This window comes from Hylobates moloch, unplaced genomic scaffold (genome assembly GCF_009828535.3).
Source record: "Hylobates moloch isolate HMO894 unplaced genomic scaffold, HMol_V3 SCAFFOLD_1, whole genome shotgun sequence".
Lineage (NCBI taxonomy): Eukaryota > Metazoa > Chordata > Mammalia > Primates > Hylobatidae > Hylobates > Hylobates moloch.
In genome coordinates this window covers 191,906,918-191,934,774 of record NW_026652276.1, presented here as the reverse complement: position 1 = coordinate 191,934,774, position 27,857 = coordinate 191,906,918, and the positions used below count along the sequence as shown (strand labels likewise).

Here is a 27,857-nt window from a genome sequence, read left to right as displayed (position 1 = left end):
AGGGGAGCAACAGATGCTGAATACTGGACTTCCCTAATAGCTGAAGAGATGTTGAGAGATGATAGTATTCCAGAGATATTTTAAACACAGACCTAAAAAGACTCTTAATGGATTGTGTATAAGGGATATGACAAAAGAGGATTTAAGTCAGGTTTCTACATTGTAGTAGACAGTGGTGCTGCTATGTGGATAATGGTGCTATAAAGTGAGCGGTGGGATTCCAAGAGAAGAGCAAGTTGCCCTCATCCCCAAACAGAATTCTGTCTTTCTCATGTAATGGAAGGGTAATATTTTAAAATGTTTAAAATGCTTTTATCTGTTGCTTAACATGTAAAACAAAAAAACAAACCAAACAAAAAACTTTGCCCTCATCAGCCCTAGTCATTTATTTCCCTGAAGGGTGATTCAAATTTGTAATAAGAAATTCCAAGAAGTAGTCAGTATGAGATGCAGCTTTGTTTTGCAAAAATATAATTATGCAACCAGCAGAAGAAACAACTAGTACAAAGGCCTAAAGTGTGAATTTCTGTACCAAATACAGCAAGACAGGCTTTCATCTTGAGATAAGATTTTCCTGATTCCACCTGAGCCTGAGACTCAGCTCATGCAATTTTTCCCTAGTTGGAGGAGAGACCTCATTCACTATTAAGGTCTAGCTAGAGTCAGAAAGAAGAAAAATAAAATATAGTAGAAGGAAAGTAAAAGCCTTTTATTTTGCCCTGAGGATTTTTAGGGAGAAAAGAGAGGAGACAGATGAGAGTAAGGTAGTTAGAGAGGTGTGTTCTGACATACCCTTGTGGCTTTAGCTTGGAGATGGGTAGATGCATTAAGTAAACAATAACATCATTGCCCCCATCTCTGGTAAAATATCACCTCTTTGTTCTCCCATCACTTTTATACTGTGCCACAGCAAATTGACCACACTATTATGTGAACAGAGGGATTCCCTGTGATTTAGCTTTCCTGAGCCACAGATGCTGGGTTGAGAGACAGAAGGCTAATGGACAAAGGGTCCCAATAGCAGAGGCTGGGCTGATTCCTGAGCTACAGACTGAATGGAAGACAAATGAGTCATTCAAGAGGTTGCTGCCAGTGGAGGCTGAGGTGAGGCTGATTCAGCTACGAAGAACTATCAGGCTCTCAGCAAACCAATGGGGACAAAAAAATAAGTGCCCACATTAAGGCAATCAACCATCCAAACCACCACAAAAATGTTACCAACCATAGATCACAGCTTTCAATGTCAGTAGAGCAAGTAGTACTCAGGGGCACATTGAACAGATATCAGATCTTCAGTGCTTCTCAGACTTATGAATCACCTAAGGATTTTGTTAAAATGCAGATTCTGATTCAGTAGGGCTGGAGTTTAGCCTGCAACTCCAACAGCCTGCCAGGAGACATTGGTGGTGCTGGTCCATAGATCACACTTTGAGTAGCAAAGAGCTAGCACACATACAGGATCATCATGAAGGCCAATGGACTCCTCCCCACCAATATCATGAGGGGGACTATTTGAAGAACCAAACTTTTTTTTCCTGGAGAGAAATGAAGTATTATTGGAAGGAGCTATGAAACTATTAGACTAGACCAAATTTTAACTAGATAAGATATTTAGTTCATTTGATTTTCTGGTAGCTGGCAAGTAGAAGGAAGAGGTGAACAATTAAATTGGCTGTAAACAAAAGTAAAACATTATGTTTTTTTCTAGTCGCTCAGAATAGTGAGTTAAGCCTGGGCTTTTAACCAAATAATGGGTACATCACATTTAAAGTATAAAAGCGTGGAGCTCAGAGGAGAGATTGGAGTTTAAGGTGTAAATTTAGAAGTCATCAGCATATCTATCTTTAGATGCAACAACATGGGGAAAAAGTGTACATGGAGACAAGAAGTCCTGAGAATCTGACCTCGGGCACTCTATTATCTAATGTGAAATAAAAATGGAAAAGCCAGCAGAGGACAGTGAGAAAGAGCAACCAGCAAAAAGAAAGCCAGAAGAGCTTAGCGTTATGGAGGCTCAGAGAAAAAACATTTTCAAGAAGAAAGGAGGGACTGTTCTAAATGTTCCTGCAATTTCGGGTATTATGAAAACAGAATATTCACCATCAGATTAGGCAACGACTAATATTCATTTATGATAGATATAAATAAAACTTTTAAGTGTCTGAAAACAAGGTCGGGTGCAGTGGCTCACACCTGTAATCCCAGCATTTTGGGAGACCAAGGCGGTTGGATCAGTTGAGTTCAGTAGTTCGAGACCAGCCTGGCCAACATGGTGAAACCCCATCTCTACTAAAAACACAAAAAATTAGCAGGGCATGGTTGTGCATGCCTGTGGTCCCAGCTACTCAGGAGGCTGAGACAGGAGAATGACTTGAACCTGGGAGGCGGAGGTTGCAGTGACCTGAGATTGTGCCACTGTACTCCAGCCTGGGTGACAGAGCGAGATTCCATCTCACAAAAAAGAAAAAGAGTCTGAAAACAAGCTATTTAAAATATAACAGCCAAATTTTTTTGCTCCCATTACAATCACAGTTCTTGAACCCCATTGCCTCATGGCCCTTCTCTCCACTTTCTGGCTTCCCATGATCTCTTCCGTCCACACTAATTAGCCTTTGATCTCTGTCATTCTGTTGAATGGTTCTTATCAGTCACTTGCATGTTGCCAAAGTCTCTCAAATTTCTTTGTTCTTAAAGATTCTATGTACAAATAGATTTTCTCTTGATATTTTCCGCATTTCTGTTTTTTGATCATAGCCAAAAGTACTGCAAAACTATTCTTATTGCTGAAACCATACGCGATTGCAATCTTGGCCAAAACCAGAAATGAAAGGAAAAACAGGTATTGGAATGTGGAAGTTAAAAAGGCATTCGAAGAAAAATTGGGACTCTGTCACCCTTTTCTATTGTAATCAAGCCCCATTAGCAAGAACATTAGAATTTTGGTTCCCAGCCCTGTCTGTGTAGATGAAAACTCTGTGAGCCAACTTCCCTTTTCCAAAGTGATCTAAATATTGTTCAGAGAATTCTTGTTAGTTGGCAAAGAAACAAGTATTTAGGCAGAAATATGTCCAAAAATGAGAAGACTAAAGATATGCATCATGTGCCCATGTATTTTACATAGGACCAAGATTAACTGGGTTTTGCTCCGAACCTTAAGAAAGAAGGCTTTTTCAGCATTGCTAGAAATAAATCTTGCTTTAAAAGTTTATTGCAAGTGTGGTGTTTATGAAAAGCAAATTAGTATTCTATAAATTCTCTCAAACACTTAAAGTGATAATCAGCTAAATGGCAGTTGATGAGTCATCATGGTAGGTGGAAAGATGACAGTCAGGTCAGGAAGTGAATAAACTAGGTTTCTTATTTTTGCTCTGACTTCAATTTAACGTATTAGTTTGAGTAGGTCATTTAACCTGTCTGGACCTTATTTATTTATAAAATGAGGGTATTAAACCTGGTTGTCTCTGGTGTCCCTTCCAGCTTTGATGTTTTGTGAGCCTGTAGTTCAAGAGTCAAAATTACTGGGTAACAAAGCAGAGTCCAGCAAGTGTTATCTATGCAAAAGTGATTTCTATTTGGATGGTCAGATATCAGAGCTTGGACATTGTCCTGGGTTCTGTAGACAGACCAAGGGATAGAGAGGAACAGAAGGCTGACCAATAATACGTGCATACTTATATGCAACAATTTATCCCAAATACAACATTTCTCAAATTTCCCTACAACAAAGACAAAGGTTAATACTTAAAGAACATTAGTGTACAGACCATTAGAAATAAGTAGTATCTTCCTGAGTGGCAGAGTTCTGCTACATAATTGGTAACACAACTAAGGAAACATTTAAGGGTGATCTCTATTTCAGGAAAAGAGAGTTAACAGAAGATGCCTCTCAAGGGAAATGGTGGAATCCCACACATTTGAGACTCCTAAAAATGGACTCAAAATTGCAGTAAAAAATGATGCCACAGGGAATAATCTGGCACTGGCAAGCAGGTAGACTTGATAAGCAAATGGGATTTCTCATATCTGTTTGCCATGTTTCTAAGAGGAAAATGGCCAGCAAGAGAGAATATGGCTGAGAACATAGTCTCAGATCTGTACAAGCATGCAGGCTTGAATGAAAAAAACCATCTCAGGGACACTACTTTTTAAATTTTTAACTTTCAATTTTGGAAAAAATTTAAACTTGTAAAAAATATGCAAGAATAGCACAATGAATCCCCAAATATTCAGCAATTTATAACATTTTGGTACATTTATGCACTTTCTCTGTCTCTCACACCCACTCTCACTCTTGCTCTCTCTCCTCCTCTCTCTGTCTCCCCCACCACACACATATAGCTATATGGCTGTATATGAGTGTGTTTATGTGTATATATACACTCATTGTCATTTTTATGACTATCATTTTTGTTGACTTATTTGAAAGTACATTGCAGATATAATGACCCTTTAACCTTAAATCCTTTCTAGAAGTTTTTCTCTTACATAACCACAGTACAATTATCAAATTCAGTATATTTAACATCAGTACAATGCTATTATCTCATATATATTCCATATTCAAATTTCACGAGTTATTCCTAGAATGTTTCTTATAGCCATTTCTTTGCCCTTACCATTGATCTAATCCAGGATCATGCATTGCTGTCAGATGTCATGTCTCTTTAGACTCCTTTTTTTTGTGTGTGTGTGTGACAGTCTGGCTCTGTTGCCCAGGCTGGAATGCAGTGGTGCAATCTCGGCTCACTGCAAGCTCCACTGCTCCGCCTCCCGGGTTCACACCATTCTCCTGCCTCAGCCTCCCGAGTAGCTGAGACTACAGATGCCCACCACCTCGCCCGGCTAATTTTTTGTATTTTTATAGAGACGGGGTTTCACTGTGTTAGTCAGGATGGTCTCGATCTCCTGACCTCATGATCCGCCTGCCTCGGTCTCCCAAAGTGTTGGGATTACAGGCATGAGCCACCGCACCCAGCCAAGACTGCTTTTATCTGAAAGTTTTCAGCTTTTATTTGTCTTTTGTCTTGCTGACTTTTTTTTTTTTTTTGAGTTTTGTGGAATGTCTTTTATTTTTGGGTTTTTCTGATATTTCCTCATGCATGGATTGAGGTTATACATTTTGAGAGCAATGCAGTTTACACTGCATTAAGTTCATCATATCAAAAGGCACAAGATACCAGTTTGCCCCAGATTCGGTGACATCAACTGTGATCTCTTTAGCAAAGATAGTATCTGCCAGGTTTCTCCACTGTAGGGTGAACTTTTTGTGGTATTAAGTATTTTGTATATATATTATATTCCTCATCAACTTTTATGAAATAGTTTTGCAGTCACCGATGATTCTTGCCTGAATCAAGTACTATAATGATGTTGTAAAATGATCATTTCTAAACGCTGTTGTTCCTTTTGTATTTATTAGTTGGAATTCTGTTGTAAGGAAGAGCTTTCTCTTCTCCCTTCTTGTTTAGTGCCAGTAAGGACTAATGGATTTTTTTTCCCAACGTGAGTTGTAAGCTATTAGTATCATTATTTATTGTGATTCCTAAATTGCCCTATATTTGGCTGGTGGGTAATATTTCCTTATAACATTTTCACTCATTTGTCATGACCCCTCATTTTTTTAGTGGATGATATCATCAACAGAGTCTTGGGAACTTTATGAAAATTTATATTAACTTAAAAATAATTGAAGTGAAATTCACATAACATAAAAGTAATCATTTATAAATCTACAATGTATAAATTTGCTGGCATTTAATAGATTCACACTGTTGTACAACCACCACCTATATCAAGTTACAAAGCGTTTTCACCACACCAAAAGAAAACTGTACCCATTAAGCAGTTATTTCCTGTTCTCCCTTTCCCCTTGCTCTTGGCAACTACCCATCTGCTTTTTGTCTCTGTGAATTTACCTATTCTAGAAATTTCATATAGTTGGAATTATATGATATGTGACCCATTATGTCTGGATTCTTTCACTTAGTATAATGTTTTTGAGATACATCCACATCGTAGCATGAATCAGTACTTTACTTCTTTTTATGGCTGAATAATATTGTATTATGTATATATCACATTCTGTTTCTCCATTTATCCATTGACAGATATTTGTTTCTTTTTTTCATGTTCTGACTATTATAAATAGTGCTGCTATGAACATTCATGTGCATGTATTTGATTGAGTACCTATTTTTAGTTTCAGGGTATACATACCTAGGAATGGAATTACTGGCTTATGTGGTAATCCTATGTTTACCTTTTTGAAGCATCATCAAACTGTTTTCCAAACTGGATGCACCAGTTTACATTCCCACCAGCTACGTATGAGGGTTACATTTCTTCTCCACATCCTTACCAGTACTCTTTATTTTTTATTTTTGTATGTGTCGGGATTTAAAAATTCTTATAATTTTAGTGTGTGTGAAGTAGCATCTGATAGTTTTGATTTGCATTTCTCTAATGACTAATTATGTTGAAAATTTTTTTTCATGTCTTTGTTAGCCATTTATTCATCTTCTTTCAATAAATGTCTGTTCAAGTCCTTTACCCATTTTTAAAGTGGGTTATTTGTCTTTTTATTATTGATTTATATAAGTTCTTTATAAGCTATAAACTTTTAGTAATATATAACATCATATTACTTAAAAAGTACAAATGTTTTTAAAGTCTTGGTTTTTCTCCTGATCCGAAATTTAAGTGAGAGACTTGAATTAATAATAGTACCAAGGAAAATATCAAATAGATAATCCTTTGAAATTACCTAACTACAACTTGAAGATATGTCTACTTATATTTAAGAAGTGTAGGTTTGTTGTATTTTAAAGTATCTAAGGTTCAGTTAAAATATCATATACTACACCTACTGTCCAAGGTACCTTCCATATTGTCCAAATATGGCCACTATGGTGCAACAGAGCATTCTGGAGTTTTTCAGTGAATTAGTGATTTCAACTCACTAGGGAAAATCCTTTTAAACTCAATTAGTATTTCTTGGATGAGGCTCAATTTGGCAAACTTGTAAAGTCTCGTTTGCAAAAACAACTTACTCTAAGTTTTTATCAATCTTCCTTATTTTCTTAGTCAAAAATATCCAATCATAAGTTCCTTTCTAGACAGATAACATTTTTATTTAACCAAAAAAAAAAAAAAATCCTACGTTTTTTCTAGCTATTGTCTTTCTCTATAATTTTTTCTCTGTATACCATTAATAGAATTCGTGGACTGAACACTAATCATCATTTGCCATGACAGTTAGAAGCAGTGCAGCCACACAGTATGCTACTTTAAACGTTGTGGAATGTTTTGCCGCATGTTAGACTGCTGATATTTTCAGATGCAAAGGCTGCCTTGTGAGGTGAAGCCTGCAACCCTTTATAGTTTTGTGGTGCTCAGTATTTTTTCCAATTGAATTTATAACTTTCTTTTCATTATTCAAAGCTTCTTTGGACTTTATACTTTATGCTTTACGTATTTTTTTCACTATCGATTTACATCTAGTCCTACATTCCTGACAAAAATATGAACTGCTTTAGCTAAAAACTGTTTTCCTTCCAACCTATAAATCTGTGTTGTGAGGTTCTGGATAATATTTATTACCTTTCTTCTGTTATATATGGACGTCTTTGAAGGAGGGCACCCTGGATGTGAAACTTTAGGGGTGCCAGTACCCAGGGCTAAAATGTGGTTTCTTTCATGATATGTTTGTGAATAGTGGAAGAACTTTTTAATGGAACATTGTCCTGTCTTTGGCCCTGGAAACTTGCTCAATAGCATACTCTGGAAAGATCTAATGAGATCCTGGGGGTCAATTTTTTTGCATGATTTGTGTAGCTGTCATTCTACCTTAGCTTTCTCTCCAGGAAGGAGACCAGTTCCAGATCACCCCATCTCACCTCCTCACGTGAGCCCTAAATGGTAACAGGGTGAGCAATATTATGAGCAACATTGCAGAGAGTCTCAGAGACTCATTGCTTTGTGTATCTACATGTATATCTATGTGTTTGGAATCCAAACGCTACTAAACATTTGTCATTGTTATAGTCTTCATTATAATAATCTCTAAATAGCAATAAAGAAATATATTAAAATATTTTTTACCTAGAAACATAGAATGTTTTACTTTTCAGAGACCCTAGATAGTACCCACTGTAAGTTTCTAATTTGATGGATAAAAAAACTCACTCAGTTTCAGTTCTCTTTATGTCTTATTGTTATAGATTAGTTCATTACTATTCCTCATTTTACCAAATGTTTGAGTTCAAAGGGCAGCTAACAATCATCTAGCCCAGAAATGTCAAATAAACAACATTTCTACTGCAGCTTGCCCATAGAAGGCATTGCTAATTGATACAAGTGCTCCTTCTCACTGAGCACAAAGCATCCTTCTTCATGACCAGCAGTCATCACCAGTAAAACAAGTTGGTACAAAGGAAGGAATCTGTTTGCTTTAATAGACCTAGTCTCATACTCTCAATTTAAAGATGGGAACATTAAAAAAAAATGAAGTTATTTGCTTAAGTTGCAAAAGGAATCATTTACCAAGCAAGCCTCTTGGCTTGATATAGTGTCCATTCTACATTACCAGAGGATACCCACGTGCATAGCTAAGGAGACTGAGTACTGAGTAAAAAGCGACTCTCTCAAAGAACTATTACTTTGTTGTATTGGCAATCATTACTTTATTGTACGGCCTATCATCCCTGATAGCCCACTAACTTAGTGGACAGAACAACAAATGGGATTTGAGTTAGGCTTCTGACATGTCGTTTCTAAAATTATTAGAATGATCTCATGGTTTGTTCTGAGAAGTTTAAAGTTCAGAGACTAGACAGGGTCTTTTAATGTTGCTATTTTCTATATTTACATTTTAGTTGGAAATTGAAGGAGGCTTTTTAATTGGCTTATGATATCACTGAGAGGTTTCTCTGTTGCTAAAAGCTGATACTTGTGCTATTGTAAGTATTAAAAACAATAAGTACTTGAAATGATCGTCATTTATTACTTGATATTCTTCCTTGAAAGCATTTCTTTTGTTTGATTGAAGAATGTTTGCTAAATTTTAAACCCCACATCTTGAGCTTTTTCTCACTTCCCCCACAGAACTGTGAAGCAGTACTGTTTTGCAAAATATTCATAAAACAACAACTTTAAGCTGCATATTGTTTTCATGAAAATATGAAGACCAATCACTTGTTTCTTGGTGGTTTTACATACTAATTTATATCAGTCTGGAACTGTGAGAAATTATTCTATACAAAATATATTTTTCTCTGTCAAAGTTTATTGTGAAATATTTATTTCTCACAATGAAAAATGCTGCCCATCAGTCACAAATATTTTTGCAAAATTACTAGTGATACACAAAATAAATTTAGCCATCTGTCTTCTCACACTCTTTCCTTCTCTTCGTCTGTATTCTCTGTGGTCTCTTGATGTATGTATGTGTGTATGTAGGTGAGTGTGTATACATTTGCTGATACACATATACATATACTCTTCTTTACTACTGTTAATTGATCTATAGTGCATAATGGTTGTATGATTTTATTTATTTATTTTTCTTTTTTATATTTAATGCTTCACACTTCAAATATCCTAGTAGCACACTGGTTTAATTGAAGGATTACTAAACGTTAAGTCTTCTTTGAAGGATTTTATATCTTTCATACTTCTTCCCACATCCTTAATCTCTTGCTGGGATTCTCTTATCTGTTAGAGACTATGACCATGCGTATTCCTGGTTCATTCCCTATTTCTCTTGCTGTTCTTTATCTCCTTTGTCAATTTTTCTTTGGCCTAAGGTAATGGAAAGAGCATATACTTGGCCATTAGACAAACTTGGGTTTGAATGTCACTTTTACCATCTCCTAACCATGTAACTTTAAACAAGTCTTTTTTTTCTTTTTCCTCATAGTCTCTTTGATCATCAGTTTTCCTATGAAATAGTGCTTTTCTGTATTGGTTACCTTACCAACAGGAAAATAAATAGCCCACTCAGATTAGGAGAAGTTGAGAAATATTTATTTTTAAAGGAACTAATCTAATTACAAATGTACTTATCCAAAAGGAGAAGGGAAGGAGCAGTGACTTGGTATCAAAAAATGACACAGCCAATCTAAGGTGGTTCCACTGGGGGAGAAGCACATTCATAAATGCTAGGTTTTCCCTCCCGTCTCCCTCTAGCCTTCATTTGGGCTCCCCACTGGTCACACCCAAACTTGAGGCAGAGGTTACACCTATTTATGTCATCCATATAGGTCAGCTTCCCAGGTCAGAGACTGTGGTAGATATGAGAGTTTAAGCCAACTACAAAGTTAGAGAGAACAGTTCCCAACACTGATCTCTCTTGATACTGATTTTATCTGAGTAGAGGTTCCCATAACTATATTCCACTTTGATAATTTGCTTGAGGGACTCACATAACTTACTGAAAGCTGCTATACTCATGGTTGTGGTTTATGTTAGGGAAAGGGTACAAACTAAAATCAGCCAGTGAAAGAAGCACATAGAGCAGGTCCAGGAAAGTACCAGACATGAAGTTTCCATTGTCTTTTCCCTGTGGAATCAGGGCCCATTCCTTTCCTAGAATAAATTGATGACAATATGGATAGAGTATTGCTGACCAGGGGAGCTTACCTAGGTCTTGGGGTTTGTACTGAGGCTCCATATACAAACATAGACATGATGGATTGCCTATGTGGTTGATCTCAGTCTCTAGGTTGACTGATACCATGTAACCCAAAACTCCCACATTAAATTGAAATATTGGTTTTACTAATGTGACCAGGCCCTACCGTAATTCATATTGGTAGACTCTCTAGCATGATCCAAGGCCTCCAGGCAATCAGACACTCCTGACGTTTCAGGGGCCTAGAGATTACCCATCAGAAGCCAAGGACAAAGGCCAGATCCCATCTGGGGGAAGGTTAAATTCTGTACTACACAGTGGAAAACAATAGGGAGAGTGGATCTGGAATTGCAAAAGTTAGCTGTTTGGCCATTGCCTTTGTTACTTAATTCTTAACATTAAGAGATAACCAATGTAAAGCATCTAGTGAGGTACCTGGAACACGGTTCCCATCTATTTTAAATATTATCTTCCGAAGCGATTTCTTTCATCCATCTCCTATTTCCTTCAAAAATATCTTTTTTTTCCAATGCCTTCTGCTTTGTTTTTATTGTTAATATTCTCATATTTTAAAATTTCATTCCTTTAATTATTCTTTGTTCATTAAAATATTCACTCAATAGTATTTATTGAAGGCCTACTTTTTCCTAGTACAGATTTGGTTCCCGTCCTCAGAATTTGTAGCCTAGCAGCCAGGCACAGTGGCTAACACCTGTAATCCCAGCACTTTGGGAGGCCAAGTTGGGCGGATCACGAGGTCAGGAGTTCAAGACCAGCCTGGCCAATATGGAGAAACCCCATCTCTACTTTAAAAAAATACAAAAATTTGCCAGGCGTGATGACGTGCACCTGTAGTCCCAGCTACTTGGGAGGCTGAGGTAAGAGAATTGCTTGAACCCAGGAGGCGGAGGCTGCAGTGAGCCAAGATCGCGCCACAGCACTCAAGCCTGGGAGACTTAATCTCAAAAAAAAAAAAAAAAAAAACAAAAATTACAGCCTAGTATGGGAGACAAACAAAAGCCAAGCCAACCAACCAAGCACACACATACACACACACACACACACACACACACTGTATTAGGGTTTTCTAGAGAAATAGAACTAACAGGATAGATACGTATATAAAAGGGAGTTTATTAAGTAGTATTATCTCACAGGGTCCCACAATAGGCTGTATGCAAGCTGAGAAGCAAGGAAGCCAGTCCAAGTCCCAAAGCTAAAGAACTTGGAGTCTGATATTCAAGAATAGGAAGCATCCAGCACGGGAGAAAGATGTAGGCTGGGAGGCTAAGCCAATCTAGCCTTTCATGTTTTTCTGCCTCCTTTATATCGTGGCCACACATGCAGCTGATTAGATGGTGCCCATCCAAATTAAGAGTGGGTCTGCCTTTCCTAGACCACTGACTCAAATGTTAATCTCCTTTGGCAACACCCTCATAGACACACTCAGGACCAATACTTTGCATCCTTCAATCCAGTCAAGTTGACACTCAGTATTAATCATCACAAGTCTACCCCTTGTCAACTTGAACCCATACACATCTCCTGAGAATGTACCTAATCTTCAAATAAAGACAATAATAAATTCATAATTATGTCTAACATAACAGAGCTATCCTTTCTACAACCGGAAATGCAACAATCCCCAAACCAAATGCTATTATATAAAGTTAGCAATACTTAAATGCTGATATGAAGTCAGTAAATCTTATGTCACGTGATAAAGGAAAAAGGAAATAAAATGAAGATATTTTCTTTCTTTTTTTTTTTTTTTTTGTGAGACAGAGTCTCGCTGTCGCCCAGGCTGGAGTGCAGTGGCGCGATCTCGGCTCACTGCAGGCTCCGCCCCCCGGGGTTCATGCCATTCTCCTGCCTCAGACTCCCGAGTAGCTGGGACTACAGGTGCCTGCCACCTCACCCGGCTAATTTTTTGTATTTTTAGTAGAGATGGGGTTTCACTGTGTTAGCCAGGATGGTCTCGATCTCCTGACCTTGTGATCTGCCCGCCTCGGCCTCCCAAAGTGCTGGGATTACAGGCGTGAGCCACCGCGCCCAGCCAAATTGAAGATATTTTCTTAGTACAAGTGTATACATGCACAAACATGTTTTTAACAAAAGAAGGAAATACTCATGATAATTAGAGTCCTCATTTCTGCAACTGGTCATGTAGTCATAGCTGATATTGATGACTACCTTCTTTTACTACACTTTCCATATTCCCTTAGCCTTCAGCAAGCACCTCAGCATGCTTGGTTTTTTTCCTGGTGGAGTGACCTAAATCTTCATTTCTGAAGGGTCTGGGCCATTTGTAGTCCGGCCTGGATTGGCCTATTGTAGTTCCCCATTGAACTTAATCACAGGGCATGGTAATACTAAGTGATGCCTTAATTGAGCTCCTGTATTCCATGCCTACTTTTCCTTGTCTCCATTGTGGAGTAGTAGACTGCTTTCATCTTGATAGTCTGGGTCAATCACCCTAGCCAACACTGTAACCCCCTTCTTAGCCTGTTGACTTACAGGTAGGAGGATCCCGAAGTGTCCAGGTGGCAACCTTAACTTCCAGTTTAATGGAATCATCGTTGTGTCTCCTGGTGGCAGCATTTCCACCTCTGGAATTAAGACCTGTAGGGCAGCAGAATGTAATACTGTGGGAGCAGGAAGCAAAAATTTTGCTATTGGATCACTAGGGATGATGGTGAGTGGTGCCACTTCTACTTCCACCCCTTGATTCCCGGACCCATGAATCCTAGATATGGGAGAAATAGTATCATATATTGGATGCTGATTCAGAGCATATACAGCCTTCTGGAGAACTTTTCCCCAGGCCTGCAAAGTATTGTCACCTAGTTGGCATTGTAATTGTGACTTCAAAAAGCCATTCCACCATTCTATCAATCCAGCTGCTTCAGGATGATGTGGTTTGGCCCTGTGTCCTCACCCAAATCTCATTTTTTAACTCACACAATTCCCATGTGTTGTGGAATGTGATTGAATTATGGGGGTGGGTTTTTCCTGAGCTGGTCTCATGATAGTGAAAGCATCCCATGAGATCTGATGGTTTAAAAAGTAGGAGTTTCCCTGCACAAGCTCTCTTCTGGTCTGCTGCCATGTGATTGTGTTGTCTTCCACAGCCATGTGGAGCTGTGAGTCCAATAAACCCCTTTCTTTTATAAATTTCCCAGTCTCAGGTATGTCTTCATCAGCAGCATGGAAACTGATGAATACAGTAAATTGGTACCAGTAGAGTGGGGTGCTGCTGAAAAGATACTAGAAAATGTGGAAGCGACTTTGGAACTGGGTAACAAGCAAAGGTTGGAACAGGTTGGAGCGTTCAGAAGAAGACAGAGAAATGTGGGAAAGTTTGGAACGTCCTAGAGACTTGTAGAATGGCTTTGACAAAAATCCTGATAGTGATATGAAAAATAAGGTCCAGGCTGAGGTGGTCTCAGATAGAGATGAGGAACTTGTTGGGAACTGGAGCAGAAGTGACTCTTGTTATGTTTTAGCAAAGAGACTGGCGGCATTTTGCCCTGCCCTAGAGATTTGTGGAACTCTGAACTTGAGAGAGATGATTTAAGGTATCTGGAGGAAGAAATTTCTAAGCAGTAAAGCATTCAAGAGATGACTTGGGTGCTGTTAAAGGCATTCAGTTTTATAAGGGGAGCAGAGCATAAAAGTTTGGAAAATTTGCAGCCTGACAATGCAGTAGAAAAGAAAATCCCATTTTCTGAGGAGAAATTCAAGCCTGCTGCAGAAATTTGCATAAGTAGTGAGGAGCCAAATGTTAAGCCCCAAGAAAATAGGGAAAATATCTCCAGGGCATGTCAGAAGTCTTCACAGCAGCCTGTCCCATCACAGGCCCAGCAGCCTAGGAGGAAAAAATTGTTTTATAGGCTAGGCCTAGAGTCACTGTGCTATGTGCTGTCTAGGGACTTGGTGCCCTGTATCCCAGCTGCTCCAGCCATGACTAAAAGGAGCCAAGGTACAGCTTGGGCTGTGGCTTCAGAGGGCACAAGCCCCAAACCTTGGCAGCTTCCACATGGTTTTGAGCCTGCAGGTGCACAGAAGTCAAGAATTGAGGTTTGGCAACCTCTGCTTAGATTTCAGAGGATTTATGGAAATGCCTGGATGTCCAGGCAGAAGTTTGCTGTAGGGGTGGAGGTCTCATGGAGAATCCCTGCTAGGGCAGTGCAGAAGGGAAATGTGGGGTTGGAGTCCCCACAGAGTCCCTACTGGGGCACTGCCTAGTGGAGCTGTGAGAAGTGTGCCACCATCCCCCAGAACCCCAGAATGGTAGCACCACCAACAACTTACACCATGTGCCTGGAAAAGTCACAGTCACTCAGTGCCAGCCCATGAAAGCAGCCAGCAGGAGGGCTGTACCCTGCAAAGCCACAGGGGTGGAGCTGTCCAAGACCATGGGAACCCATGTCTTGCATCAGTGTGACCTGGTTGTGAGACATGGGGTCATAGGAGATCATTTTGGAGCTCTTAAGAGTTGACTATCCTGCTGGATTTTGGACTTGCATGAGGCCTGTATCTCCTTTGTTTTGGCCAGTTTTCCCCATTTGGAAGAGCTGTATTTTCCCAATGCCTGTTCTGCCATTGTGTCTAGGAAGTAACAAACTTGCTTTTGATTTTACAGGCTCATAGGCAGAAGGGACTTGCCTTGTCTCAGATGAGACATTAGACTGTGGACTTTTAAGTTAGTGCTGAAATGAGTTAAGGCTTTAGGGGACCGTTGGGAAGGCATGATTGGTTTTGAAATGTGAAGACATGAGAATTGGGAGGGGTCGGGGCAGAATGATATGGCTGGCTCTGTTTCCCCACCCAAATCTCCTCTTGTAACTCCCATAGTTCCCATGTGTCATGGGAGGAACTTGGTGAGAGGTGATTGAATTATAGGGTGGGTCTTTCCTGTGCTGTTCTCATGATAATGAGTCTCATGAAATCTGATGGTTTTAAAAATGGGAGTTTCCTTTTACAAGCTCTCTTCTCTTGTCTGCCACCATGTGAGACATGCCTTTCACCTTCCACCATGATTGTGAGGCCTCCCCAGCCATGTGGAACTGTGAGTCCAATAAATCCCTTTCTTTTGTAAATTGCCCAATCTCAGGTGTGTCTTTATCAGCAGCATGAAAATGGACTAACACACATGTACAAAATAGAATAGCTCTAAATTACAGAAAATACTTTAAGGAAAAAAAGGGTGCTAAGCAAGTGGGGAAGGAGATAACCTTAAATCTGAGATGCTAAAGGTGGAAATGAGCCAGCTCTGAAATGATGTTGTGGTGGTGGGAGAGCATTCTGTAAAGAAGGAATAATGTTTCCTGAGGCAGGAGGAAGCTTGGTTTGAAGAGTAAATGGAAGAATATTCATGTGGCTAGACTCATTTAAGTAAAGAAGAAGAACATAGATTTTAATGGAAGAATCATAGGAAAATCATTGAAAGGTCTTTATGTAAATCAACGAAATCATTGAGTTTACACTTTTAAATATTACTTTGGCTGAACTATGGAGAATTGATGTGTTTTGGAAACTGAATGAGAACAGTGCAAAATGGAGGCCAAAAGACCTCTTAGAAGTTTGTTAAAGCAGTCAAAGACCTGAGCCTGGCATGGACAATTGAGGTGGCAGTGCTTATGGTGAAGAACTTGTGGACTTGAGATGTATCTGGGGGTAGCTTTCATAGGAGGTGCAGATGAGGAATGTGAGGGAGAGAGAGGAATGGAGTATTAATTATCCCTGGCCAGCCTTTAAGTCCCCCACCTTGAGCAACTGATACCAGTCTCTGAATTCATAAATTCACCCCTTCGTCATTTCCAGCTCCTCCAAGCAGTGCTACCTGCAAACTATTGAAAACGAATCCTCCTTGCCCAGAAAACAAAGTCCAGGCTCAGCCAGTCAGTCAAGGCCCTCTGTGGTTTGGTCCTAGTCTTTCCTGCTTCATTGATCACCTTCTCACTAGTATATATGGCTCACTAGCCAGTCTGATTAATCTCTGTGCTCTGAATAATGTGCCCACTTATCTTCAGTCTGTTAATCTTACTTAGCCCAACCTGTATGCCATGTATACCACTGAAATCTTACTTGGTTTTGAAAACTAGCTGATATTCTATCTCCAGTATGAAACTCCTCCATCTCAGGTGATTAAATAGCCAGACTTCACTCGTCGACATTTGTTTTAGGAATGCAGCCATGAAAATAAACACTGTTCTATTCCAAGTCTATTTTTTATATTTTATTATGCATAAAACATTATAGAAATGTTGAGATGTTTTAAAAAGGAACATTGGTTCCTAACTTTGTCTAAATCCCAGAACCTTAATATGTAGGTTTCCTATAGTTTGTGAGGATGAAATTCATCTAAGTAAGTGAAATAGCTAAAGTTTTAGGACAGTATCTGAATCAAAACAGGGAGAGAAAGCAAGCTTTGAAAATATACACAGTATCCATTTTCCCAAGCAGCTTATTTTTAAGCAAGTATCCATATTGATGCATAATAATAATTGTTATTGAGTTCTCTTGAGTTTTCAGTTGCCCTAAGCACTTTACATGAATTAATGCATTTAGATCTTTTGCAAAAACACTAAGATGGATACTGAATTATCTCCATCTTGTAGATTTAAGACTGATGCTTAGAAAGCTGAGATAACTTGCCCCAAAGTATTAACAACCAGTAAGTCCTGGAGCCAGAACTCAAACAGCTTTACTCCTGGACACTCCTGGTTCTGAGCCCCGCTATGGTGCTTATTTGTAGAATTCCCATAAACCACAGTGAATTTAAAACTGAAGGTTGTGTGCAGGCATTGCTAAGGGAGAAAAGTGGAATTCTTGAGTATTATTTCATTTTGTAGATTTATATTATTGGGTTTTCCTGAAAGATCAAAAAATAATTAGGTACGTGTGTAAATAATGTGGTTTCTTGTATAAAAGCCAAAGGAATGCAAACTTGAGTGTTTAAAAACATTTTAAAACTTGAGTGGTGGTAGTACCTGCAAATGCAATTAAGATAAATGAGTGACTATTTCACATAGTCTTTCTGAATTGTCAGTAATGGGCTTGGGTAAAAAGGTCATATCCATCTTGGTAACAAATGAATATTTATTTTTAAAAAATTTGCTTTTTGGGCTTCTTTAGGTTTATTACACTGCTGCATACAAAAATAAATCAGTGAAGACTTGGCACATTGCACACTCTGTTTTCTAGACACTGAAAGAAATGCTGGCAACATTTCCATTAGCTTACTAACTAATGAGACAGCATTGGCTACTTTCACAGGACTTGGATTCTGGCAAGAAGAGTTCTTTTTTTTTCTTTTGTTTCACAATTCGGCATATAATTTTTAAGTTATTACCATATGCTGTAAAGTCAAAGATATATTTATATATTCATACCCTGAATGAAAAGGCACTAACTTCTTATGGAATGTAGAGTGCCATATTTTTAGACACTTGAAGTCACCATCATGAGAAGGCAAGGATATTAAGTTTACCCTTGGGGAGAATTTACTTTGTGGTTTCCTGTTAAAATTTTGAGCAGTAGCTTATTGCCCATCCCATTTGGTCAGCATAATATGTAAATGACAAATACTCATGCTAAAATATATAAAATTAAGTGAGCATTTATTGAGTGCCTTATATGTTCTAGCCACTATTTAGTCCCTGGGAGAAGAGAGGTGATAATAACATAGACCCGTCTCCTCATGAAGTGTTAGTCTAGCAGGGGAGATGGGTCTGTAATAATTAAATATTTAGAGAACTACGGGCTTTTGTCACTTGCTATAGAGGGGAAAATGCTTACTTTTCCCTAGAACAATCAGAAAAGATTTATGTTTTCCACTCTCCTATATGTGAATAGAGAAGTTAAAATCTTTTAAACATTACACTTAATTTCATTTTAGTTTATGGTCCTATTTTACATGGCGAAGGTACTGCCTACTTATCTACCATTGACAAGATGCGAGAAGGCCGGGCGTGGTGGCTTATGCCTGTAATCCCCATGCTGTGAGAGGCCGAGGCAGGCGGATCACAAGGTCAGGAGTTTGAGACCAGCCTGGGCAACATAGTGAAACCCTGTCTCTACTGAAAATATAAAAAATTAGCTGGATGTGGTGGCCGGTGCCTGCAATCCCAGCTACTTGGGAGGCTGAGGCAGGAGAATCACTTGAACCTGGGAGGTGAAAGTTGCAGTGAGCCGAGATCGCGCCACTGCACTCCAGCCACAGCGACAGTGCAAGACTCCATCTCAAAATAAATAAATAAATAAATAAATAAATAAATACATACATACATACATAGTAAAAAAAAGAGATATGAGAAAGGAGGCATAAGCAAGGAAAAAACACAGTGATAAAGTCTCAAAGTGAGATAATGTAATGAATTTTTTAAAGAAAAATCAAGATAATGATTTTAGTTTTCAGCTCCATTTTCAATGGTTTTGTTTTTCAAAAGCATTATAGGACTCAAGTCAGTAAAGGCTGGGTCATTTGTTGGGGGTGGCTGTTTTCCTAAGACTTCTGCTAATTTTTCTAAGGGTGGAGTAGGTGGTAATACTTATTGTATAAGTATTCTTGGGTTTCTATATGCTGATATAATTTGTGAGTTCTTAAAGCCTTGTGTTTAAGATGAATTAGAAGGTAGTGTGGCAAACTGAGCTGTATAAGATTTATTCTTTCATCTCTAATCATCTCAATTTCATAAATGCTCAAATTCATTTTAAAATAATAATATAAGGAACCATGTTCTCTTTAATTGTATTATTATTTGTGATTCTATCCTGAGTTCCTATTTAATGAGAATAGACTGTGTCCTACAAACACCAAGGATTCTTTTTAGTTTCGGCTTGTTTTTTATAAGAATTGTTTGCTCTTTTAAATCTGAAGTTTGAATTATTCCAAACAAGCTAGCCAAGACATTTTAGAAATAAATGTAAAATACACATTGTAATTTTGTAATAACAGTACAGTCTTGGTGTACATTTTTTTGTAGATAATATTTTTATTAGTTGTCTTTTGTTTGAACTCATAATAATAGATTGTCTTTGAGTGGGATGACAGCATGAGTTAGAAAAAGGATGTGGCTTTTTTTCTCTCTTTGGGGTGCCTGCATCTATGTTTATATGAGTTTGTAAAAGAAAAATAGATAAATTCATGTGTTTGTGGAAATTTAAGGCATTATAATTTTTAATTGAACAAAATCTGCCTTTTGCAGAAATGGAAATGTTAGTTAGCTCAGGCCTTTCTATTGTGATGGGAAGAGAGCTGCTGAAGAGCCTAAGGAACAAATGTGGATAATCTTTCATTTAATACATATAATACAGACACATATACATATGCTGTATATATGTGCAGGTGTATATATATATATATTTATACACATTATATACATATATATACATTCCTCATGAACAAGAATGTTTTATAATGGCCACATGTTTTACATTGAAGAAGGAAGTTTTTACAGTGATTGATTATTTTCTTTTGATTGCCAAATAATTAGAGGTTGCATTTCATCAGGCTTGAAAGCACCACATAATACTTAATGAGCATCCAGTTGATTAGAATTTTGACAGAAGGGTTAGGCCTATTCCTCATAATATGAAAGGATGTATTTATTAGATTTGAAAGTACTAGTGTCGCTGATAGGTGTGATTTCACTGGCAGTTTTAACATAGGTTCCCATTTATTCAATTGCATTTAATATGTAAGCTGCTTTCTACGAATGGTAAATATTGTTAAACCTTCTGTACAATAAATGTCCATGGCATATTAACGAAGGGATAATTTTTATTTGTCATGTTATTTTTAAAAATTCTTACATATCTGTTCTGTAAGATTTGCAAAAGAGATTTTTTTTTTTTTTGGTGTTAGACTATAATGAGTAAGAATTACAATTGAAAAAGACTATTGTTTTAAAAACCAACTTAGTATCATATTCTTTTCTCTGAGGTGATTAACTCAAAGCAGTCTGAGTCCCTTTCATATTCTGGAGGAATGGAGGAGGCAGATGGCTGGTGCCTACCTTATGGAAGGCATCAGCCTGCACTATGGGTGAATTCACCATGCCAATGAATCAAATGTAGGAAGCAGGCTCTAAAAAATGCAGAGAAGGAGAGAGTATGATTCGTGAGAGCATCTTAAAATTAGTTATTATCAATGGCAACCAAAGTGTCGTGTCCTTTATGAACTCAAAAAAGAATTTTATTAACAATTTGAAAAAATCATATCTGTGAGTAAAAATGAAAGTTTTCAAGGTAATTACATCTAGAAGTGAAATCCAACTTAATATGTTAAACTCCGTTAAGTAAATTTGGGGTACTTGTATACAGTTGACCCTTGAACAACACAGGGTTGAACTGCATTTATATGTGGATTTTCCTCTGTCTCTGCTACCCCTGAGACAGCAAGACCAAGCCCTCCCCTTCCTCCTCCTCAGCCTACTCAAGGTGAAGATGATTGAGGATGAAGACCGTTGTGATTAATTGCTTCCACTTAATGGATAGTAAATATATTTTCTTTTCCTTATGATTTTCTTAACATTTGCTTTTCTCCAGCTTACTTTATTCTAAGAATACAGTACATAATACATGCACAAAATATGTGTTAATTGCCTATTTATCAGTAAGGCTTCAGGTCAACAGTAGGCTGTTGGTAGTTAAATTTTAGAGGGTGTCAAAAGTTATACATGGATTTCTGATAGTGCAGAGAGTCAGCAACTCTAGCCCTGTGATGTTCAAGGGTCACCTATAATTATTACGAAAGGGCTTTAACTCAAATGTTTTAAATATCTAACATAGCTACTTGAAATGATGTTGATGATGTTGATATATCAATATATTTAGAGGGATTTAATCTGATGAGTGTATTGCCAAGTAATTATTGTGTGTAAATATAAGGGCTTCCTTTCTGTCTGGTTTTACATCTCAGGCTTCATCTTAACTCCAGGCCTAAGAGGCAGGAAGAAGATATCACTGAGCAAAATTGCCATGTTCTGCTATGTGGTTGATAGAAGGTCATTAGTGTAGTGTTTTATGCAACTGATTATGTTATAAATGATAAAGACTGCATTTATGTTATTTGCTTTATTTTTACTAGATTTTCATTAATAACAATCTATTAAATGCTATGCCATGGTAAATAGATATTAATATATTCAGAGATATATTAGTTGTTTAAATAAACAGCTTATTCTTAGATGTATCTGTAAATATAAAATTAGAGATGAATTTAAAGTAACATAGCTTTTTGATATTAGGCTTTAATTGATAAAATATATAGAATATTAAAAAATAGTTCAGTGTCATGTGTTTTTATTAAATATGCCAATTCTAAAAGCACTAGCCTAAATATGTCATTGCCACACATACATCAATACGATAAATTTCTGGTATTGGCATGGCACGTAATAGCCACTAGAATTTAGCACATCAGATCTCATGATTATAAGAATGTATGTTCAAATATATGCATATTTACTGGTTAGGCTGACGCTTATAGGCTTACAAGTCATTCTGCTCCTTCCCCTGAATTTCCTCATCCCCGTACTCATTATGTCCTTTGAAGCCTAATGGATTATTTTTCAGTCAGTTATCATTGTGTATTCTTAACCAAGGACAGCAATTAAGCTTCTGCAGAGTGGCAAAGAAGTGCGGCCCAAGGATCCAGCCTGTGAAAGCAGTTTGACAACAGACAGGGGTCAAAGAAAATTAGAAACCAGCACCCAGTAGAAAGGTAGATAGTGTGGAAGAGAACAGAGGCCTAAGCAAAGGTTTGCAAATGGGTTAGGAAGAGAATCCCTGTCAGGTATCTTAGCAATGGAAACAGGCTTCCAAAGAGGAAGCAAGGGCAGCCAAGCTATGAGAGCTCTGCCTTCTGAGGTGCAGGCTTCCTTCATCAGTGTGCCAGGTGTAGAACCACATTCAGAAACTTGCCAACTCAGCCGAGCATGGTGGCTCACACCTGTAATCTTAGCACTTTGGGAGGCTGAGCGAGGCAGGAACATTGCATAAAGTCGAGAGTTTGAGACCAGCCTGGTGAACGTTGCGGGACTCTGTGTCTACAAAAAAAGTGGACATGGTGGCTCACACCTGTAGTTCCAGCTACTCGGAGGCTGAGATGGGAAGCTTGCCTGAGCCCAAGAGTTTGAGACTTCAGTGAGACGTGATTGCACCACTGCACTCCAGCCTGGGTGACAGAGTGACACCGTTTCTGGAAAAAAAAAAAAAAAAAAAAAAAAAGAAAAAAGAAACATGTCAAATCCATGACTAGAGAAAGGGATGGATGGGAGGGTCAGTGCTACTAGTGGTGGTCACTTTTGAGCCAGCCCAACTGTTTTATTTCCTAATTTATTGCTATGTTTTGGTTTTCTAGTGAAGAATATATAGATTGGGCATATAACTTTGCTAGCAATTCTCTTCTATCTTTTACTATTGTTCTTCAAATTTATCACATCGAGAAGACATATCCTGAACTGTCGAAGACTTTCCCAGTGGAGAAAGGAAGAAGTATAGAAGTTTTCCTCCTGAGATTGATTTTAGAGCAATTGATTTTAGAATCTAGTATGGGGAATACACTTGCTAACAGAGGGAGGTGCTGGCAGAGTTTCATGTTCCTCTGACCATATTTTCCATACTGAAGAAGGCATTTCTGATCGTTGTGTTCAGCTTGAAAACTCCTTCTCTTCTGTGGTAATTAACATGCTCTGGTGTGTGTCTGAGACAAACGGTACCTTATGGGTTTCTGCAGGGATTTATGTGCTCAGTTCCTGGGACATAGCTCATTGGTAAAGATAATTCTGCATGAGGAACCATTTGACATTTCTTGGGTACATTTAAATTGTATCTTGTGAAGACTGCAAATGGTTTAATTGGGCCATTTGGTGTGCCCTGATGCCAAGCATATGTGCCAGTTGATGTCCCTTTGATAGTTTCTTCAAAATGAAGTATTTTTAAATGTCTTCAAGATAGGAAAGCTCTTATGGTTAAAAAATAGCTGAGGAGAGAAAAGGACATTTAAAAAGTCAAAACAACAGAATGATTCAAAAATCTTCTGTCTCAATGGCATAGATTTTTTTGAACATTGAGATATGAATGTATGGGTGAATTTTAAATTCCTGTATATTAAAATATATCAAATAGAAATCTTTTAAGTACACTCTTAAAGATATGTTTTCACATATTGTGGTGGTTTTAAAGACTTTAGTGCACTGATTTGCTTCTTTCCCTAGTGACCCATTTTTTAATTTTCCTGTCATTACAAATTACCAGTTCATTGATTCCTCTCATAGTAATGATTCATATAAATCTAATTTCCCTCTGAAAATGAATTGTTTTTTTAATTACCTTACCTCACTACCATAAAGAACTTGGTTAATTTGAATTAAAATAATAAATATAAAATGCTTAATTTGTTTAGCAATATGGGTTTTATTATTCTGTAATCTGATATAGTTCCTTCTTGTTAAGTCTTGTGGAATTGACACAGCAGAGATACACTTATTTATAGCAGATTATTTGGTGCATTTGGCGCTGAATAGAGCTTCCTACCTGTGATGTGTTTCTTGGAATTCTTTCTCTACTATAATGTATGTCCTCTTGTTACAGTAGGTAGCTAATCAGGCATGAACAAAGCAGGAGAGGACTCTTCCCTCAGCCCCCACCACCAGGAATGTCACGCAACCATCAAGTGATGGTCAGGCAGTTGTCACCCTGTCTCTCTAAAATAATAATTGGTCACAGCTGACACTAGGGAAAGGCAGTCTCTCTATAAACACCTGAAACTGGTTATCAGCAGCTCCCCAATAAGATCTCAGGAGCTGGGTGAGTGAGCTGAAGCATGTACATTAAGAGGCAAAATGTTGGAGTTTAACTGGTATATGACCACCTAGGGACATTTGACTGGTAAGGAAAGAACACCTCAAGTGAGCTTACCTACAACTCTAGTAAACACACTGCACATGCTCCTCTCCCAAGCGCTAGCAGGTCACTGCACATGTGGACAGCCCACCCCGAGGGAATAATCAGGAGGTAAGGGATGCAACACCCTGGAAGCATGCCAACATATAAAACCCCAAGTCAAAAGGTCAAATCATGCATGTATCTTTCAAGCTGCTTGCTTGGCCCTCTTCCAAGTGTACTTTGCTTCCTTTTGTTCCTGCTCTAAAGCTTTTTAATAGACTTTCATTCATGCTCTAAAACTTGCCTTGGTCTTTGCTTCTGCGTTATGGCCCTTAGTCAAATTCATTCTTCTGAGAAGGCAAGAATTGAGGTTCCTGCAGACCTGTATGGATTCGCTGCCACTAACACTCTGATATAGATATAGCTAAGCTTGTATGATGCTGAATTTTTGTGGGAGAAAACAGAAATCTTTTAGGGCAGGAAAGAACAGGGGAATGACCCAACAAAGAAGCTAGTTATTAAATTAGACAGTAGAGGCAAAGAAGCACCTGTTCTGAAGGGGAAACCACACTATAAAGTCTCTGTCTTCTTTCTTGGCAGGCTATTGATATTACTATTGATACTAGTGACCAAAAAAAAAGTCAAACTCTATAAAACATTTGAAGATGTTTATTCTGAGCCAAATATGAGTGACTGTGGCCAGGAACACAGTCGCAAGAGGTCCTGAGAACATATGCCCAAGGTGGTTGGGTTACAGCTTGGCTTTATATGTTTTAGGGAGATAGAAGTTACAGGCAAAGACATAAATCAATACAGTAAGGTATACATTGGTTCAGCTTGGAAAAGCAGCACATCTAGAACATTGAAGGGGGAGCTTCCGGGACATAAATGGATTAAAAATTTTTCTGATTGGCAATTGGTGGAAAAAGTTAAGCTTTGCCTAAAGAGTTGAAGTTAATAGAAATAAATGCTTGAATTAAGTAAGATTCTTGTTATGTATTAATAGATCAAGGCTCCAGGTAGCAGGCTTCAAAGAGAATATATGGTAAATGTCTCTTATCAGACCTTGAAAGGTGTCAGACTCTTAGTTACCCTCTCCTCGACCAGGAAAAGACCTGAAAAGGGAAAGGGATTCTCTACAGAGTGCATATTTCCTCTACAAGAGATGGCCTTGGAAGGCCATTTTAAAATACGTCAAAGAAATATATTTTGGGGTAAAATACTTTGATTCCTTTCAGAGCCTGCCATCTTTCCTGTGATGCTATACCAGAGACAGTTTGGAGGTGGTTATTGCTACAAAGAATCTGTTTTGTCATTCTGATGACCTCTATTTTAATGTTAATGCTGGTCATTTGTGCCTAAACTCCAAAGGGAGCATGGATAGCTAGGCATATCCCTCCTCCATTCCTGTCAAGGCCTAAGCTACATTTTCAGATTTCTTTGGGATCCCCTAGGCCAAAAGGAGAGGTCCATTGAGTCAGTTGGAGGCTTAAAATTTCATTTTTGGTTTACAGTATCACCAATGTTCTTGTCACCTATTCTAAAAGATAGGCTGCTTATGATAGAATCAATCATGATTCTTCAAATGGGACAACCTAAGATTTACCAAAAAAAGAATGTTTCCGTGTATAAATGCTTTGACTTTTTAAAATGGTGCCTTCCATGAATAGCCACAATTAGAATGAATCTATTTTTTTGTTTGTTTTTTTAGACAACTTATATCTCAAAAGGTAGACATTTCTCAAATATTTTTCCCCAGGAGATTTTCAAATAGGAAAGCTTGAGCTATAGTGAATTTCAGAATTTTTGAACTGACATAAGCAGCCTTCTATTTATAAAGAGTTTTTATTAAAAGGCTTCGAAACACTTCAGAAATACATTCTGATGATAATAAGAATAGATGTGACTCTTCAGAGGACACAGAACCAAGACTGGTCCTCTCCTGTTTCTTTGTCCTGTGTGCTGTTCACTAGACGCATTCACTCAGGACAGTTTCCTGAGGACTTTCCTATGCTCCCCAGGGAAAATATTCAGTGGTCTCAGAAACAAAATAACTCAGGGACATAAGAGAAAAACTATGCATAGTTTTATTAAAAATGCTGACAATATAGAAATAAACAGTCATACACTAGTCTCCCTTTGCCTTTGTTTTTGGACTCAGGGAGATGCATAAAAATACTTAGGCCATAAAAAAATATTTATTTATTTTTAAATTTTGAGACAGAGTCTTACTCTGTTGACCAGGCTGGAGTGCAGTGGCGCACTCATGGCTCACTGCAGCCTCGACCTTCTGGGCTCAAGCAATAAGAAAACTTAAACCACACCCTACTTATGTAGGATGCTGAATATTTTCTTTTATCCATTGTTTCCCAGCAACTCTTAAGTCAGCTTTCTTATTTGTTAATTTCTTTTCCTGTAATTAGCTCATTCAGCTTTCACTGAAGTTTTCTAGACAAGAGGCCTGATGACTAAAACGGTTTGAATATATCCTGTGCTTTCAACTGACCCAGTTCTGATTTCTTTTCCACAGCGCATGGATACCACAGATGTGTGTTTTTAAGGGCATAAATAAATAAATAACTTTTGAAAAGATGTGGTACGTATTAGGCACAAATGTAGTTGAACCCAAAATGATACATTTTTTAGGCTGGTATTGATAAATAGGCAGCAATTAGAGTTGCATTGAGTCACCCCGAAACTGAGACTTTAACTACTAAAATCCACACACGGTGGATAATTCGCATATTGTAAGATCACTTTAAAAAGACTGTCAATCTGCCAGGCAAAAAGCAGCAAAAATGTCCCCCTTAAACAAGATCATTTAACATTAACATACCTAAAGAAAGAAGGCATCAATAGAAACGGGGTGAGAGAAAGTGGGCTGATATGTTTAGAACTTTTCGGTATTGTGCCTGTACTTTACAGTTGTTGTTTTCTTTATTCATCACAACCCTCTAACTAGGTTTTATTACCTATATTTCCCAGATGGAAGAACTAAGCTACTAGAGATTGATACAATTTCTCCCAAGTTTCAGAAGGGGGAAGTGACAGAGTTATAATTTAAATATGGTGAATTTGGCTTCAAAATCTGTAAGATTCTTTACTGTATTGCTCCCAGTGGACATCAATTTCTATGGATTAAAACCACTTGATTGCATTAGAAAAGGTTTTCGTGAAAGGACAGTATGGGATTATCCAGTGAGTGCTTATTGAATGCCCATTATTTACTTCATTTTGGAGCACAATCATTTTACTTTAATAGCACTATTCCAGTGGAATAAATTTTGAAATTTGAGACTGTGCCTCCTCAAAACTGAAACCTTTGACCAAG

The 27,857-nt window shown here is 37.9% G+C and overlaps 1 protein-coding gene across 3 annotated transcripts in view; it reads left to right on the top strand.

Annotated features, from left to right (window-relative positions):
* The window catches only part of IMMP2L (inner mitochondrial membrane peptidase subunit 2), an 885,601-nt gene that overhangs the window by 469,237 nt on the left and 388,507 nt on the right, over positions 1 to 27,857 (top strand). The gene's annotated exons all lie outside the window — the stretch shown is intronic.